The 16,850-nt window shown below is 38.1% G+C and overlaps 1 protein-coding gene across 14 annotated transcripts in view; it reads right to left on the bottom strand.

Moving 5' to 3' along the window:
- Map2 (microtubule associated protein 2) overlaps positions 1-16,850 on the bottom strand; it is a 152,405-nt gene that overhangs the window by 88,720 nt on the left and 46,835 nt on the right. For all 14 annotated transcript variants that reach the window (XM_059278832.1, XM_059278830.1, XM_059278831.1 and 11 more), the window contains one exon: positions 2,461-2,533. The gene's annotated coding sequence lies outside the window, so the exon portion shown is untranslated. The remainder of the gene's footprint in view (positions 1-2,460; positions 2,534-16,850) is intronic.

Consider the following 16,850-nt stretch of genomic DNA (forward strand, 5'->3'; position numbering starts at 1 on the left):
AACCACTGTATATCCAGTCATCCCTTCAACCACTTGGTGAAGTTAGTGGTATCAGAGGTGATCACATGCTATTAAAAAACATATCCAAATAGAAATACCTGCATAAAATTGTGTAGAAACACTGCATGAATCTTCATGTTTTCATAGATACTATTTTCTCCGGTTAGATAAATATTGTCTCTTCTTTTTTTTGTTTGTTTGTTTTTGTTTTGTTTTGTCTTTGTTTTTTTGAGACAGGGTTTCTCTGTATAGTTTTGGTGCCTGTCCTGTAGCTCGCTCTGTAGACCAGGCTGGCCTTGAGCTCACAGAGATCCTCCTGGTTCTGTCTCCTGAGTGCTGGGATTAAAGGCGTGTGCCACCGCCATCCAGTTCTTCTTGATATTTTAACATTAGCCCCCAATATACACAAAACATCCTAATAAATGCTGGTAGGATAAATTAAACTTCCATGTACATATTAGCAAATTCTAGAATTAACTGTAGTATTAGACAATAATTTGAAAAGGGTCTTTATTAAAACTCCTCCCGTGATTTTTAAGGGAATGTAAACAATTAACATGGACCCCCCAAAATGTATTTTTCTTTTAAGTATCTTAAATTTCATATGTAGTATTTATACTAGGTTTGGGACTAGTTAGAATTTCATCTATGGTGAAATAAAACCTATGTGGATTATTATATTATGGCAGAACAGTGAAAATAGTGGGTCCCAGTAGATTAGCAAAATCCTTACATGCCAATTAAAGATGTGTTTCCAGCTGGGAAAAAAATGAAACATAAAAAGACTTGGCATGGTATCATATTCAGAGAATGTCAGCTCTCTTGGACACAAATTCCAAATAGGTTTTATAAGATATGCGGACGCCATGGTAGCATTGAATCTTTAAAGTGCTGTGAGAGATTTAGATACAATAATAAGCACCAGAGATTAATATGTAAGGCAGTAACCATGGTAACAGCTGGGATGAGCCAAGCCAATCTTGTCTGCCAGCGTGGATGCATCTAAATACAACAGGGAGTGAAAGTGACCTATGAAGAAACACCTGCAGGGTGACACCAGCTCTGTACACTTGGAAGATGTAACTGTGATGTGTCTGTTTGCCACATAGCAGAACACACAAAGGACACTATGTACCTTTGGAATTCTGATACTCACTGGGACGAAAGCAGGAGCATGAGAAGAAATCAAAATGTCTTTTCCTCCCATGGTGGTCTATTCAGAAAAGGGCTTAAGATAGCCATAAGCGAGGCTGTTTGATCTATATGGCAGATGCTTAGTTATTTACAATCATGTTGACTCTTTTTGCAATGAAAACATGATACAATTTCTTTTTCACTCAAAAATAATTTATGAGAGCCATAAAATAAACACTGCCATGGCCAATTATCAATAGTATATTCAACATCTTTAATAAAAAACAAGTTAAAATTAAAATGCATTTTCTGGAATGAGAGGTCACTCCTTGGCAATCTCTGAATAGTTTTATTCTGCCTTTATTATGAAGTTTCTAGTTACAAGGTGCCAAGTAAAAGAAAACATAGTTTCTATTTGCAAACTGAGCTAAAGTGCTCATTTATTCATTCGTGTGATTGTTGGATACGGGACAGGTGCACATATACGGTAAGAGTGTGCCTGCTGTGCATAGACTGCATTTTCAGTAAATGTTACTTGTTTTATTATATAAATCCAGATGGGATTTATGTAAACATAGGAGAATCTAATTCTTGGGCATTTCTTCCTCGAGCAGCTATCCCCAGGTTACCACTGTGGCTGGGTTTCTTTCTCCCATGTGCACAGCTTTGGGGTTCCTTTTCCCACGTGCACGGTTTGGGTGAGCTTTGTCTCAGGCCCCTAATCTGTAAAGTGGACATCATCTATTAGCTACCTTGCCGAGCCAACTGAAGGAAATAAGTGCATTACTTTACATAAAGGCACATGCAAACAAGCCTAGCACTTGCTAAGTACAGAGGAAATTCTACTGTGATGGGTAGCCACAGCAGGAGAGAGGCCCTCGGTTCAACACTCATTTCAAACCAAGATCTTTTCATTTAGCCAGTCTAAAACCTATAAAGTGACCTTTTAACATAATATTTTTATTGATTATTTGGAAATTTCACATAATGTACCCCGATCTCCCCCAGTTCTCCCAGGTCCATTCCCCACCCTCGTGTCTTCACTGGAGCATGGTCAGACTCCCAGTGGCCAGCCCTGAAAGAAAACTGAGTGCTTTCCAACCCTCCACCCTGCCAGAAGCCATCAACTGTAAAGAGCTTCATGTGAGGTGATAATTTACAATTCCAAGCCTATTAGTTGTAAAATTCAAAATGCTATTTCCATAAAAAATAAACTGGCATTCAATTAAAAATTAAAAAACAAAACAAAACTATGGTTAGCAAAGAAGTAAAGTGTTTTTCATGATAGTAGGTCACTCTTTTATGGTAGAGAGGACATGATCTTACCTCTTCAAGGAAGTTGTGAAGTAGTGATATTTGTTGTGTTCTCAAAGGACTGATAGTATGTTCTGGCTTCTTTCTGTCAGAATAAAAAGAAGAATGCAGAGAAAATGTATGAATTAATTTCTGACCCACATATGACAACCATGTCAACGTGAAACAACTCAAAGCTCTCTCTTTTGAATTAGGGTAACTGTGAGACTGCAGAACGGATTTCCTAACGTCTACTCCTCATTTGCTTAGCATTAGTGACCTGCTGGGCACCAGCTCAGCCACTTGACACAGAGCAGTGAGTATGTAAACTACTGAATGCTTTCCCTACCTTTTTACATCTTAATGCTTCTTAAGAGTAACATCCAAGGACAAGTAGAATTTTAAATTGTTCTCAGCTAATAAATAGCAGAAGATTATATAATCTCCCCAAATAATATAGTCATAATTGTTAATTATATCCAGCAAGCTTTAAAAAAGACTGGGCCTCTAGCCCAGTCTGCATTGATTTTATGAAGCACAGGATGGAGAGAGATTTTTTTTTAACAATTAATTAAATATTCTCCATAGAGTACTAAATTTGCTTTGACATTCCAAAACCTGAAAGTCACTCTGGATTAGCAATTCTGCTGAAAAACGCCACTGAGCATCATATGAAATACTCCCCATTGAAGTGGTTCCTGGAAATAAACAGAGTTACTGGAAGGCACCAGGCTTGTTTTCTGTCTTACAAGCTGTCCAGGTGCAGCCACCCTCATCTGTGGCAAGACTGCAAAAACCTACAGTGTGTAAATCCCTGGTCAAATCCAGCTTTTACACACTGGGTTTCTAAACCCATGTGTTTATGCATTTCTCCCAGAACTGATGTATGTTCATCCTAATAGATACACATTATCCCATTATCAAGGACTATGATATGTTATTGTTAAAAAAATTTGGGACCTTAATGGATAGCCTCTACATGTCTTTAGAATCTAGGAGTAAATTCAAACAGAAAATATGGATGAACTGGTTCTTCTTTTGTCTATTCTGGAATTTTTTGTTTAAAATATGATGCTGGAGATCAGAGATAAGCCTTAGGCATGTTAGACAAATGTTCTACCTGTGACATATGTACCCAGCCATTTTCTGGATCTTTAAACAATAAATTCACATAAATAGAGGAGGAGATAAGACTTTGATTCAAGGCAACAAATACTGATTGCATTTGTTGCTTTTATATTAGCTCATTTGATCTGTGAGCACTCACTATGAGTAACAGCAAGTATGATGGATACTTAACATCTAAATAACCATAAGGAAAGTTTCACAGTCAAAAAGACACATGGTAGAATTTCCCATTCCTTGTAATAATTCAGTAATTATTTTAGCAAGAATGATTGCTGAAATCTTGCACATAGTTTTTTATTCCTTTCAAGAAATATCCAGATTGACTAAGGGGACAAAAAGCTGTGTGCAAAGATTTTAGCAAACATTCTTGCACATCTATCTATCTATCTATCTATCTATCTATCTATCTATCTATCTATCTATCTATCTATCTATCTATCTGTCATCTATCTATCTATCTATCATCTATCTATCTATCTATCTATCTATCTATCTGTCATCTATCTATCTATCTATCTATCTATCTATCTATCTATCTATCTATCTATGTATCTATCTATGTATCTATCTATCTATCCATCTTTCATCTACCATCCATCTACGACAGACTCTCTGGAAGGAGAAATTCATGCAGAGTAGTAGGTATAATAACTTAAGATCACTTAAAAATTGAATTATAAGCAAATGAAAATTTGTAATTGGTTTAAGTTCTGTTTGTTTTCTGGTTTTGTTTTAGTTTGTTTTTCATTTTTAAATAGGCCCCCTCTATATAGTCCTGGCTGCCTGGCTTTCTTAGAATTCACTATGCAGGGGCTGGCCTCAAATCAGATGTGCCTACTTCTGCCTCCAGAGTGCTGGGATTAAAGGAGTACAGCACCATTCCCAGCTTCTAGATTGGTTTTAGAACAACAACAACAACAACAACAACAACAACAACAACAACAAAAAGGTAGCACAAAGCTCAGGACACTGTTCAGATAAAAGGGCCTTCTAGTATTTACCATATGAATGCTAAACAAAATATCATACTTTATAACTTTAAATTCAAGATTTTTTAATGTCTGAAAGTGCTATTTTTTGTATACTGCCCTTACTTTCTAATAAGAACACACACACGTGTGTAAATGTTAAAGTACATATTATGAGTGTGTGCGTGTGCGTGTGCGTGCACACGAGCGTGCCTCTCTTTTACTCTTGTAACAAGGAGACAAAAAGAAATCTCTAGAGCAAAGTTCAGCACATTACAGATCAGGGGACAGCTGCATTCTACTGCTAGCTCTTGGCCCAAGCGCAGTGTTGCTGGTACCTAGCCATTCCCATTCATTTCCAGGTGGACAAGGGCTGCTTTCATGCTGCGATGCCAGAGCTAAGCAGGTTCAAGGGACACAAGCTCACATTGTTTACCATTTGGGCACCTGCGTTGTTGCAACAGCAAACAGAAAACAGCACATTCACAGTATCAGCAACATTAGCACTGGCAAGGGCAATCCTCCTAGTCCTTCCAAAACTGAACTCAGCAGTTACACATGAAAATAAAATTTCACTTCTAAACATATAAAGGGACAACTTTATCCCAAAAGAAATGGGTAATTATTGGCCAAAGGGTGAAGGGATTATTGGGAAACTCAGTGTCCCCAGTCATGATTTAATACTCTGTATCTATAATTTTCACTTGTGTTGGCGTTTTATTATACAAAAGAAAATGACTGCCTTTTTTTTATAGACTTCATTTCCTGAGAGATATGTAAATGCCACTGGGACTTATTTTTGAAAAGCAACTTATGAACTATTCCATAAGGGACATCAAATTGAATGGCCAATTTTCAGTTAGTCTCCTACAGGTACCACTGTCTGCTTTTATACCACAGCCAAAGGATAAAATTAACCCAACTTTTGTCATGGATATTTGTCAGTTTTAACATCAGATACATCTCATAGGGTGGAATGTAAACCAATACTAGCAGACACTTATCGACTCTCATTTGCCAGTGTTTGGAGGGCTTCATACATATGAATTAATTCATTCTTCACCATCTCCTTTTGGCTATTATATGCCCAATTTATAGATGGGAAAACAGGCCAAGATAGCTGACATGTCCATTCCAGGAATGCACTTAGAAGGTGGCTAAGCCTTCACGGCAAACCAGGTCTTAACAGGCACAGGGGAGTGGCTTTAGGTCTCCATCTCCAGCTTGTGGTTCTTCCAAGAAGTGCAATTCCACCCACGGCAGCTCTCGGACTAGAAATACTGAGAGCATCGACTGTTTGGGATATTCAGCTTCTTGGACAGACTGAAATCGACTCTGCTGCAGCTCTGCCTCCTTTCTGCAGCATTGTTTCTGCTGGATTTGCTTCTGTTACTTTCCATGTCACAGACATGAGAGCACGCATGTCTGGGGGGTTCATATGCATACACACGAGTCTGCCCATGTGTACGCAAGAGCATGGTGGCTAGTGGTCCACATGTCTTTCTGCCTTGCTCTGAAGTGCATTTTTTTTTTTTTTTTGAAACAGGGTCTCCCACTAAATCTGGTGCTCACTGACTGAGCAAGGCTTGCTGACAGGAAAGCCCCAAGGATCCCCTTGTATGACACACCTGGTGGTGTAGTTTGGATGATAAATGCCCCTATGCAAATTTGAACACTTAGTTCCTAGTCAATAGTACTGTTTGTGGAGGTTATGGAAACTTTAGGAGGTGAAGCCTTGCTGGAGGAAGGCCCTGGGGTAGGGATTGAGGGTTTATAGACTAATTAATCCCTCTTCTATTTCTTCTCCTTCTTTCTCTTCTTCTTTCTCCTCCTGCTCCTCCTCCTCCTCCTCCTCCTCCTCCTCCTCCTCCTCCTCCTCTTCTTCTTCTTCTTCTTCTTCTTCTTCTTCTTCTTCTTCTTCTTCTTTTCTCTCTCTCTCTCTCTCTCTCTCTCTCTCTCTATATATATATATATATATATATATATATATATATATATATATATATATATATATTTGCTTCTTGTGTGTAGATGAAAATGTGATCATTCAGCTTCAGGCCGCTGATACTATGCCTTCTTTACTAATGGATTTAATTTTTCCATCAGAAAAAATAAACCCCTTTCCTCATTACATCGCCAATTTTATCCCATCAAAAGAAGAGTGACTCATATGTCCGTCTTCTTACATGGTGCTTGGGATTGAACGCAGCTCCACAAGCTTTTGGGATAAACACTGACCCAGCTCAGCCACATCTTCAGGCTTATTAACATTTGAATGTATGTCATGTAGAACATTGAAATCAGAATGAGAAATTAGATTACTGTGAAACAGTAATGCCAAGGTGAGATTGTCCTCAAAAAAGCAAAACAGAGATGGTTGAAGTTGCTGGAGAATGAAATGTGGGTGCTGAAAACTTGTTGTAATTACAATCACTAGCATTAGACTATTCTGTCAGCTCCAAATGAACAATAGCACTGTTTCCCACCCATTTATCAATCTTCCTTCTTACGTGGTTCTCAACAGTTCATGAAACTCAGTGTACTTGTCAAAAATCTAAAGATTTTTAGCTACTGAGGACTGGACTGCTGATCTACTAAGGAAAAACTCTAGTATATCAAGTAGTTATTAAATAGACAAGCAGCTGTCAATGTTGTCATGCAGTTTAACAAGCTACTAAACCATTATATTCCCTAATATGTTTAGAATCACTTATTATCTACATATTTGTAAATACAAGAAAGTATGCTGAACAAAGTCATCGATGGTTGAGAACATCTTTCTTGGGATTACTGTGAAAGTTGTTTTTCAAACATTATGTTTATTTCAAATGGAATATATGTCAAATATACACTTGGAAGAGATAAGAACTGTTAACAAAATCCTTATTCACGAAACATCTTGACTGCATCCGAGCAGAGAATGAGGACACAGTGGCTAATAAGCACTGTGTCATTTTATCCTCAAACTTGACTCTGGAGGCTACAGCTAAAGCTGTGTTAAGCTGCCTTAGGAGAGGTGATTTACATTTGTCCAAAATATCTCGACATAATATTGTACAAGGTAAAGTATCAAGGATTGGATTAGTGGGGAAAGCTCATCTTGACTCTCTGAGGATTTATAGAATTAAGGTTTATATTCAGTTCACACAAACTCTGATGGATAGAGAAGTCTTCCAGTTACTTCTTTTTCATTCACTGACAAAGATATCTGGTTGAATTTTTTTCTTGTGACCCGTGGGCTTTTGAAAGTATGCAAGAAGGTCAAGGAGGTATCTGAGGAGTGGAGCACAGGTTCCAGTATTTCAGTGAGGAAAAAATATACACGTCACCATCTTCTCACAATTCAGTGGGCAGAACATGGCTTTGCTTATAGGCGAGCAGTTGAGGATACATGGCTGCTCTTTGAACATTAGACATCTCATTTTCCAGAGCTAATGAAGCATCATGATGGTCCAGTAGTTACTGTCAGAACCCTCTATTCCTGTAAAGGGTTGGTGTGCAATGGTAATGCTCCATAAACTAAACTTAAAAACTTATAAATTCCCTAAATTGCTAACAGAATCAGACTCAGGCTGTGGGTGTGTATACAATATAATGCGAATTGATATTGTGATATAAAGTACCTTGAGCAGAAATGAGGCACACATGTAAGTAATTTGCTTATTTATATACTTCATTGCAATTTTCTGCCTAGCATTAGGAATATATCTGAAGAAATGTAACACTTCTTTACTTGAAAGAAAGCCATCTGTTAATTTGTTTCTAATTTTCATATGGGTATCAGACATTTTATTTTATTTATTGTTTTTAAAGATAAATTATGTTTATTATATATATATATATTTAACAAATAACTGGAATATATATTGTTAAGTGGCTAAATGAAGCATCTACTCAGGGTTTTTTTTTTGGCATATAATACATTATTGTTAACTCAACTTAGCATGTTGCTCAATAAATCCTTGAACTCTTCTCTCCTATCTAAAACTTTGTGGTCGTTTTTTCAAGGTCTCAGTATCTTCCCTGTCATCACCCTAGTCCGTTGTAATCACATCTTGTAACATGAATCTTAAAAGGTCTTATTAATAATAATAAAAAAAAACTGGAGCCAGATATTGGGGTGAAAGCTGATAAATTAGAGAAACAGAACAAGCCAGCCACATTCTTACCTCTATAAAATCCTGAGCTTCAAGAGAGCGAGTTCCTGTTTCCTCACACCTTATATACCATTCTATGTCCTGCCATATTACTTCCTGGGATTAAAGGCGTGTGTCACCACTGCCTGGTTCTGTTTCTCTCATGTAGCCTGGTGTGGCCTTGAACTCACAGAGATCCAGATGGACCTCTGCCTCCTGAGTGACAGTTTTAAAGGTGTGTGCCACCACTGCCTGACCTCTATGTTTAATTTAGTAGTTGGCTCTGTCCTCTGATCACCAGAGAAGCTTTATTGGAGTACACAATATATCACCACGACAGCTCTCTACAATGCTTCCATGAGATCTACAGTTTTAGATTCTGAGTAAGATCATCATTTTTTTTTCATCTGGCTTCATTTCCTTTAACATAACATTCCTCAGGTTTATCCATGTTGTCAAAAAGAATGGAATCTCATTTTTTTATGCCTAGAGAGAATTCCATTGTGTATGTATATTTTAGTTCCTTTATTCATCATCTGATGGACATAGGTGGATTTTATATCTTGACTATTGCATACAGTCCTATATTAGACACATCAGTGACACTCTTCAGTGGACTGCTTTCATCTCCTTTTGTTATACACTTGGTAGTGCTAGAGTTGGGCCATAGGACAGTTCTATTTTTTTAAGAATCCTCTACATTGTTTTCCATAATGGCTGCACTAGTTTATATCCCTACCAACAGTGCTAGAGAATTCCCCTTTTTTCACATCCTTAACAATATTTGACACCTTTATCCTTTTGGTAATAGACAATACCCTGACCTTTTAAAAAACATAAAATTAAGGTAAAATAGACAGCATTCTGTGGTATAAGGAGAAACTAGGAAGAGGCTTTAAGAAGTGGAGCAGATTCCCATGTAGCCACAAGACGTACCAGGTCAGGTTCCTGTCTGAAGAGTTTGCTCTCATCATTACAGCTCCTCTTTCAAAAGGATACAGTCTAGGTGAGCTTAGAGGCTTCTGTACATAATCACGTCTGCCCTTTTCAACTTTATTGCAACTATCTACTGTCAAACTCATCACATCCCAGGTTAGTTCTTTTGTAGATCTACTAACTTCCCCCTTCCTTCCATCTTCATACCTCTGTCTTCCTCAGTAAAGACCCTCTTCTTCCTTATTTTCATTTAAGTGTTTTTCCCTGTCTAGGCTACTCATTTTCTCACTCCCTTCTGTTTCTCCCCCCTCCTTTTCTAGGTTTTCCAACTGAAGCGGATTTCTCTAAGAATATTCTCCAATAATCTCCAGGATGAACAGAATGTATCTATTCATTATTGCTTGGTTATAGAAACCCTATTATACTTATTTTTTGTTTCATTTACACTAGCTGTTGTATATGAATGTCCTCCAAATCAAAACGTTCCATCCTTCATTGAAATGCCCTAATATTAATGACTAGATATTGTAACTGTAATTCTTGATTGATAACTGTTCTATTACATGTAATTTTACTATGTTAAAGTTAAAACCTTCCTTTTTGATTAGACAGGAAAGGGGAAGTGCAATGGTATGTCTTTCTATATGCTGTGAATATGTGTTACTCTGACTGGTTGATAAATAAAGCTACATTGGCCTATGGCAAGGCAGCTTAGAGACAAGTGGAAATCCAAGCAGATAGGAAGAGAAAGGAGAGGGCAGAGTGACATAATCCCACCATCCAGGGAGCAGCATGTAATGGCACACAGATAAAGCCATGGGACACATGGTGACATATAGATTAATAGAAATGGGCTGAGTTTAGTTATAAGAGCTAGCTAGCAAAAAGCTTGAGCCATAGGCCATGGCCATAAGTTTGTAAATAATATAAGCCTCTGTGTGTTTATTTGGGGCCAAGTGGCTGCAGGATGCGAGTGGGAGAGATTTGTCCTGACCACGGGCCAGGCGGGACACAAGAAAACTTCTGACTACACCCTAAGACTCATGATTTTCTAAAGTGAGGACCATTAAGACTCACAAAGTAGGGCTGGGCAGCTCTTGAATGGGACTTATGTTCATTTTCTAGCACCTAAGTAGGATGACTAACAACTATCTACAACTATGGCTCCATGATATTGAACACCATCTTCTGGCTTTCATAAGCCCTTCACTTCACTCACATATGATAACCCCCTCCCCAACACACATATGCACATCATAAACAAACAACCGAGGAAATAACTCACAGTTTTCAGGAAGTCCAACCCCCCCCCCCCCCCCCCCCCCCGCATCTCTCCAGGGTGATATAAGCAGTAAAGACAGCTAAGGAGAAGATACCTCTTGCCCTGTTGAGTTTTTTGCAAGTAATTCAGATAAGTTCAGGGTTCCACTTCTTCATAGGTCATCACCCTTTACTCATAGTGGGATGGACTCTTATTGATGACGTTCGCTTAGGGTGTCCATGCTCCTCTAAGTCACCCACACTTCTCTAAGTAATCCTAATAAACTTTTTGGTTTAACAAGTTAACTTTGGCAAGTCTTTGGTTCTCTATCTGGAGTGAATAGATGTTTGTTCATGCCTCTCCAGGAATAGTGTCATACAATAAGTTACATTGCTAATTAAAGTTCCTTGAACCCAAAAGAAGCCTCTGCCCCATATGTGTTCTCCCATTTGATTTTATTCTTAGAGACCACTAGTATCTGAAGTCTATGCATTAGTTTTCATAGAAATTGAATTAAAAAAATACGTATGAAGGATCAAAGTATTAAGCCTTGTGCACACACAATGTACTTCAAACAATGTGAACATTTCATCATTTTGTCTATGATGATGCATTATTTTGTATTTTGGACTGAATCACATCCCAGGTCAGTATCCTTACATTGAAATTCTCATCTCCAATGTGAACTGGAGATGCAGGCTTTCAGGGAGGTAATTAAAGCTACGTGAGATGGTAGGGTAGAGTTTTCATCTAGACAAGAACACCAGGACACCATAGTTCATTCTTTTCATCCACAAGAACACGGAAACATATACTGTCATATTGGCTAAACTTTAGGGGTTTCTCTGAACCAGTCCTTGACGTTAGCTCTATCCTTATAAACTGAATATCAGTCACTTTAGAGAGAATTCCTCAATCTTGCATATCTGATTGTCACCCATGCTGCATCCAGTTCTTCCTGTCCCACATCTAATGTTTACTTAATTCAATTAAGAAAACTTAACAAGAATCTCTTACTCTTGGTATATCCTTGAGGTGACCCTAGATTCATGTCTTCATATTTGCCCATAAAGCTCCAACTGCTTTTGCCCATTTGGTAGTTGAGTCTATCTTTCTTTTCCTAGTATTTCTTTTATTTTTTGAGATTATTATATAATTACACCTTTTTTTTCTTCTTCCCTTTACTCCCTCCAAACCTTCTCATATACCCCTCCTTGCTCTTTTTTAAACTTATGGCCTCTTTTTACATTAATTGCTGAATGCGTATATGGACATGTATGTACATGCATAGTCCCAAATACCACCCTGATTAGTTTGTATAATGTTAGTTGTATGGATGTTTTCAGGGATGACCATTTGGTATTGGATAATCAATTGGTGTGATCTTCTCTGGGAAAGACTATTTGAGACCACTTCTATCTGTGAAATATATACATTAGTTTTTATGGTAATTGAATTGAAAATGAATACATATGCAGGATCAAAATATTAAGCTATATAAGCATATGATGCATTTTATTTTTTCATATATATATTTATTTATTTAAAATAGTTTTGTTTTCATTTTACATACCAATCCAAGTTCTCCATCCCTCTCCTTCTCCTGCCTAACATGATGCATTTTAAATAATGCGACTTTTCATCCATTTGTTTCTGATGATGCATTACTCTTGCTCTCAGATTTCTCGAGTTGCCTGTTGTTCTTTGTGTAGGTTTGAGGCCTCAGTCTTTCCTCCATCCACCTTGGCATGTTTATTGGTGTTGTCTTTGTTTAGGTGATGTTTAGGCAGCCATGTTGCACAGGCTTTATGGGTGAAGCATTTGACATTACTAGAAGACATAATCTCACAGCAAAGTCCCCGGTCCTCTGGCTCTTACAGTCTTTCTGCCCACTCTTCCACAATGTTCCCTGAGCCTTAGGTGCTGGAGTTGTTATGTAGACATATCCATTGTCACTGGGCACCACACCTCTGCATTTTGATTGGCTGTGGTTTTCTGTAACTAACTCTGTCCTTTGTAAAGGAGGGGAGTCCTAATTGGGGAGAGAAAGGGTGATAAATAAATAAGAAGGAAAGAGGAGGGTAAAATAATAGTAAGAATGTCTGAAAAAGTCATAAAGAATCATATTATTAACTATGCCTATAAAACATATAAGTCTGTATATAAATATACATATATAGTTTAAAAGAAAAATTCTCATTTGGGCTGACAGCACTCTCTTCAAGAGCTAAAGACCATCTAACAAAAACCTCCAACACCAGGCATCAGAAGTCTTCTTCTGAGTTGTTGGTCAGGATTGTTCCAGAGACTTCCAAAACATTAAAGGCTATTGCTAAATGCCCTGGTTGACTCCAGAGGTAGAAGATAAGTACCTATTGACATGCACTTCAGATGTAGGGTTCAGAGGACCCTGAGTTGGAACTGACCTGAATACCTTCCCCTGAGTACTAGATTTCATGGTGCCAGTAGCGCCATGCACTCTTCCAAGGGAGCAAAGTAACCAACAGTCCTAACCAGCTATGATACCTACAAACAACAGTAATGAACAACATGGCTTAATAACCCAAGGATGCAACAATGGCATGCAATACCTTGGCAGTAACCAAAAGCTCTCTAATTGGACTTAAGACCCACCCAACAAGAAGAAAATCATATCTGGCTCCAGAAGCTAGCCAATTATACAAGGTAGTAAAGTCAAGGATCTTGGAGCAGAACTTCTAACCACCACCTTTGTCTTCATACTAACCTTCTTTTGATGAGAATAGGAGATAATAATTAGCTCTGTAGTTTAGGACAGAGGACCCCAAGAGTGAACAGTTTCTCTTTTCCTTGACTGAAAGTTGCCTAAGTCATTGGCTCCTTTCTGCAGCTTTACCTTCCATTGTCAAAAAAAAAATACCAAAAATATTTAAGCCAACATGTCTTTGACTGTATGCGGGCCAGAGGCAAGGGATGCCAGAAACAGGTGCCCCTCATACAATCTCTTTACCTCTAAATGACCATCACTCACCTGGGAACCATACATGAGGACATGACTGAAATTGAGAGGCACCTGGACACCTTGTGAATGGGTACTGGACTGGACATTTCACTGTACCCTGCCTCCAATCCAGTAAAGCCTTATTAAGTTCAAGGCAGTGACCCTTCCATGATATACCATTCCCAGGGAACCCATCTCTGATACATGAGAACTCTGCCTTTTGTCTTGCTTGAAATCTCTATCATAAAATATTTATGTCTAAAACTTATCCTTTGTAGCACACGATTTTCATTCTTTGAATTAACAAGACAAATATCTGAAAAATACTAGATCTGTGGAAGTTTTGTGTGATGATCTTGCATCTAAACTCTTGAGTTAAGCTCACCAACAGCCATGAAAGGACCTGTTACTCTCAACAATATACTACACCACGCTCTGGTCCACTGGGACCTGTGCCCAAAGTGCATGGTATCCTCAGCAATAGGAACTTACCTTCTACCTCCAGGGGGCAACCAAGGGCAATAACAATAGCCTATAATATTTTGGGATTTTCTTAGACAACCCCACAAATAACACATAAGAGGCCTTTTTATAACTGGTGTTAGTGAATTTGTCACATAGTCTATGGCCCTTGAGGGGAGCATTGTTAGCTCAGATGGGAAACTTCTATTAAACTATGTATGTATATTTCATAAACCAACTTATGTATGTTATAGGTATTTTAGGTAGATAGTTAATAGTATGATTTCTTATGACTTTTTCACAATCTTTATAGTTACTTTATCGACCTCTTTCTTTCCATATTTATCTTCTTCTGAGTTAACCCTAGATAAAGAACTATAGACAACTAAGGAATACTGAGATTGGAAAAAAAGTCTTCCCCAGGGAGAAGCACACCAATTGGATACTACTAGTAAATGGACAGCTCTGAAAGCATACATATAAGTAACATTATACACACTGAACAGGTTGCATTTTTATGTTTATGAATACATTATATATGTACACACACATATATGTAACAACAATTAAAGAAAAAGAGGCCAGGAATTTGAAGGAAAGCAATATGGGTGTCCATGGGAGAGTCTGGAGGAAGGAAAGGGAAGGGGGAAATAATGTAATTATATTACAGTCTCAAAAGAATAATATATAAAAAGACCCCCTGAAAATTTCCAGTATCAGTTCCTCTATAGCAAACCTAAATATCAGGAGGAGAGTCTCCACAAGAAAGGAATCCCTGATTCTAAACTTCAGAACAACAGTAAAATATACCTTTCTACAGATTCAGTTGCCTATTCTGTGATAGTCATTCATGAGAACCAGGGAAGACAAATCCACATAGTAGATCATCACCATGAATGTATATGATTTATTTGTTCAATGTCTACCCCACTCCATTCCAGCTAATCTCTACACTGTAGGAAGGCAGATGCCAATATCTTTTGTATTTAATTTACTACACCCTCTGTGGTAGAAAATGCTTGTTCATCAACTGTTCAACAGATGAACAGTTGAAGTCTGTACCAAAAGATGTGCTTGGTGCAAGTTATCTTTGAATAAATGTATTCCTGTGCTATAAGCAATAGAATCTTCTTATGCCTGGCTTAATTCCCTGATTAATAAAGATCTAAGAATGGTAGTTTAATTTTCTTAATGTGTTTCAGTAGAAATTAAATTCAGTCTTTGAAATAAAAAGGCTTCAAACTGTGTTGAAACTTCAGCTTATCATTTAGTGGCTGCGTGTACTAATTCAGGGTAGGTCTTCTAAATGTATAGATCCCCAATGGTGTTGTAGTGACTAATGAGACTTCTCATTGAGCTATTGCAACATTGAAACAAACGCATGTAGTCAGAGGACTATTTTGAGAGTTGTTGAACATTGTGAAGTATGAGCATCAGTCTTCAAGTGTTATATCATCACGGTTGTTCAGCACTGCTCTGCTCTCTGGTAAACAGACAGGCATTACCTTGAGCAGAATCTAGGATACCTAGAATCCTCTGTTCAGGTGTGTCAGTGTTCTCTCAGCTTCAATGAAGCTTCTAGTTTTGCTTAGCACCCCAATGCCTTCTTAGATCTTTAAGACACAGAACGTCTTTGAGAAGGTTTTTTGCCGAAGAAAGGAGTCATTTCATATACTGATAGTCCAGAGTTCACCTGCTGGGAGCCATCTGTCAATCTGTAGAGCAGACATTTGGCTAGACCAGAGCATCAGACAATTTTGAGGTCAATGTGGACAATCAAATTCCAGCTGTAGTATAAAGAAACTAGAATACAGTTGGCCAGCTGCTTCATGCTCTTCCTTTATGGAATACTACATCTTTGACTGCATGTCGTTTGGAAAGGCATGCTTAAAAACGGGAGGGGGAAGGGAGAGACTGTGCCTCACACCAAAGAGAAGATTGTGCTGTAGTCATCCAACCAGAAAATTGAAATTCTGATAAATCAATTTTTGTCCTGAAGAGCTCAAACCTCTAAGAGTGTAGGGTACCATCAAGTCACTGAAGTCTGGGGGAAGAGTTTACAGTTTAGGGTTAGTTCAAGCTGTTTCAGGTTCTTATATTACATGCTGTTCAAGAGGCAGTGTGTGATAACTTAATTAAAGCAGTGAAAACGAAGTTGGCATTCCCCCTCCTTCTGTAACTCTAATCTGAAATATCTTCTTGCTTTCCCATGTTATTTTCTTTTTCTTTTTTTCTTTTTTTTTTTTGGTTTTTTGAGACAGGGTTTCTCTGTGTAGCTTTGCGCCTTTCCTGGAACTCACTTGGTAGCCCAGGCTGGCCTCGAACTCACAGAGATCCGCCTGGCTCTGCCTCCCGAGTGCTGGGATTAAAGGCGTGCGCCACCACCGCCCGGCCCATATTATTTTCTTAACAGTGGCAGCCAATGTTTTTATTACTACAGAAATGGCCTGTGATACTCATTAGAAAAAAGGAGGACCTCTAGAGTGAAAATATTACTTACTGACTAAGACACTAAATCAACATAAAACCTAGTCATGAAACACATCTGACTC

This window comes from Peromyscus eremicus, chromosome 13 (genome assembly GCF_949786415.1).
Source record: "Peromyscus eremicus chromosome 13, PerEre_H2_v1, whole genome shotgun sequence".
In the NCBI taxonomy this organism is placed as follows: Eukaryota; Metazoa; Chordata; class Mammalia; order Rodentia; family Cricetidae; genus Peromyscus; species Peromyscus eremicus.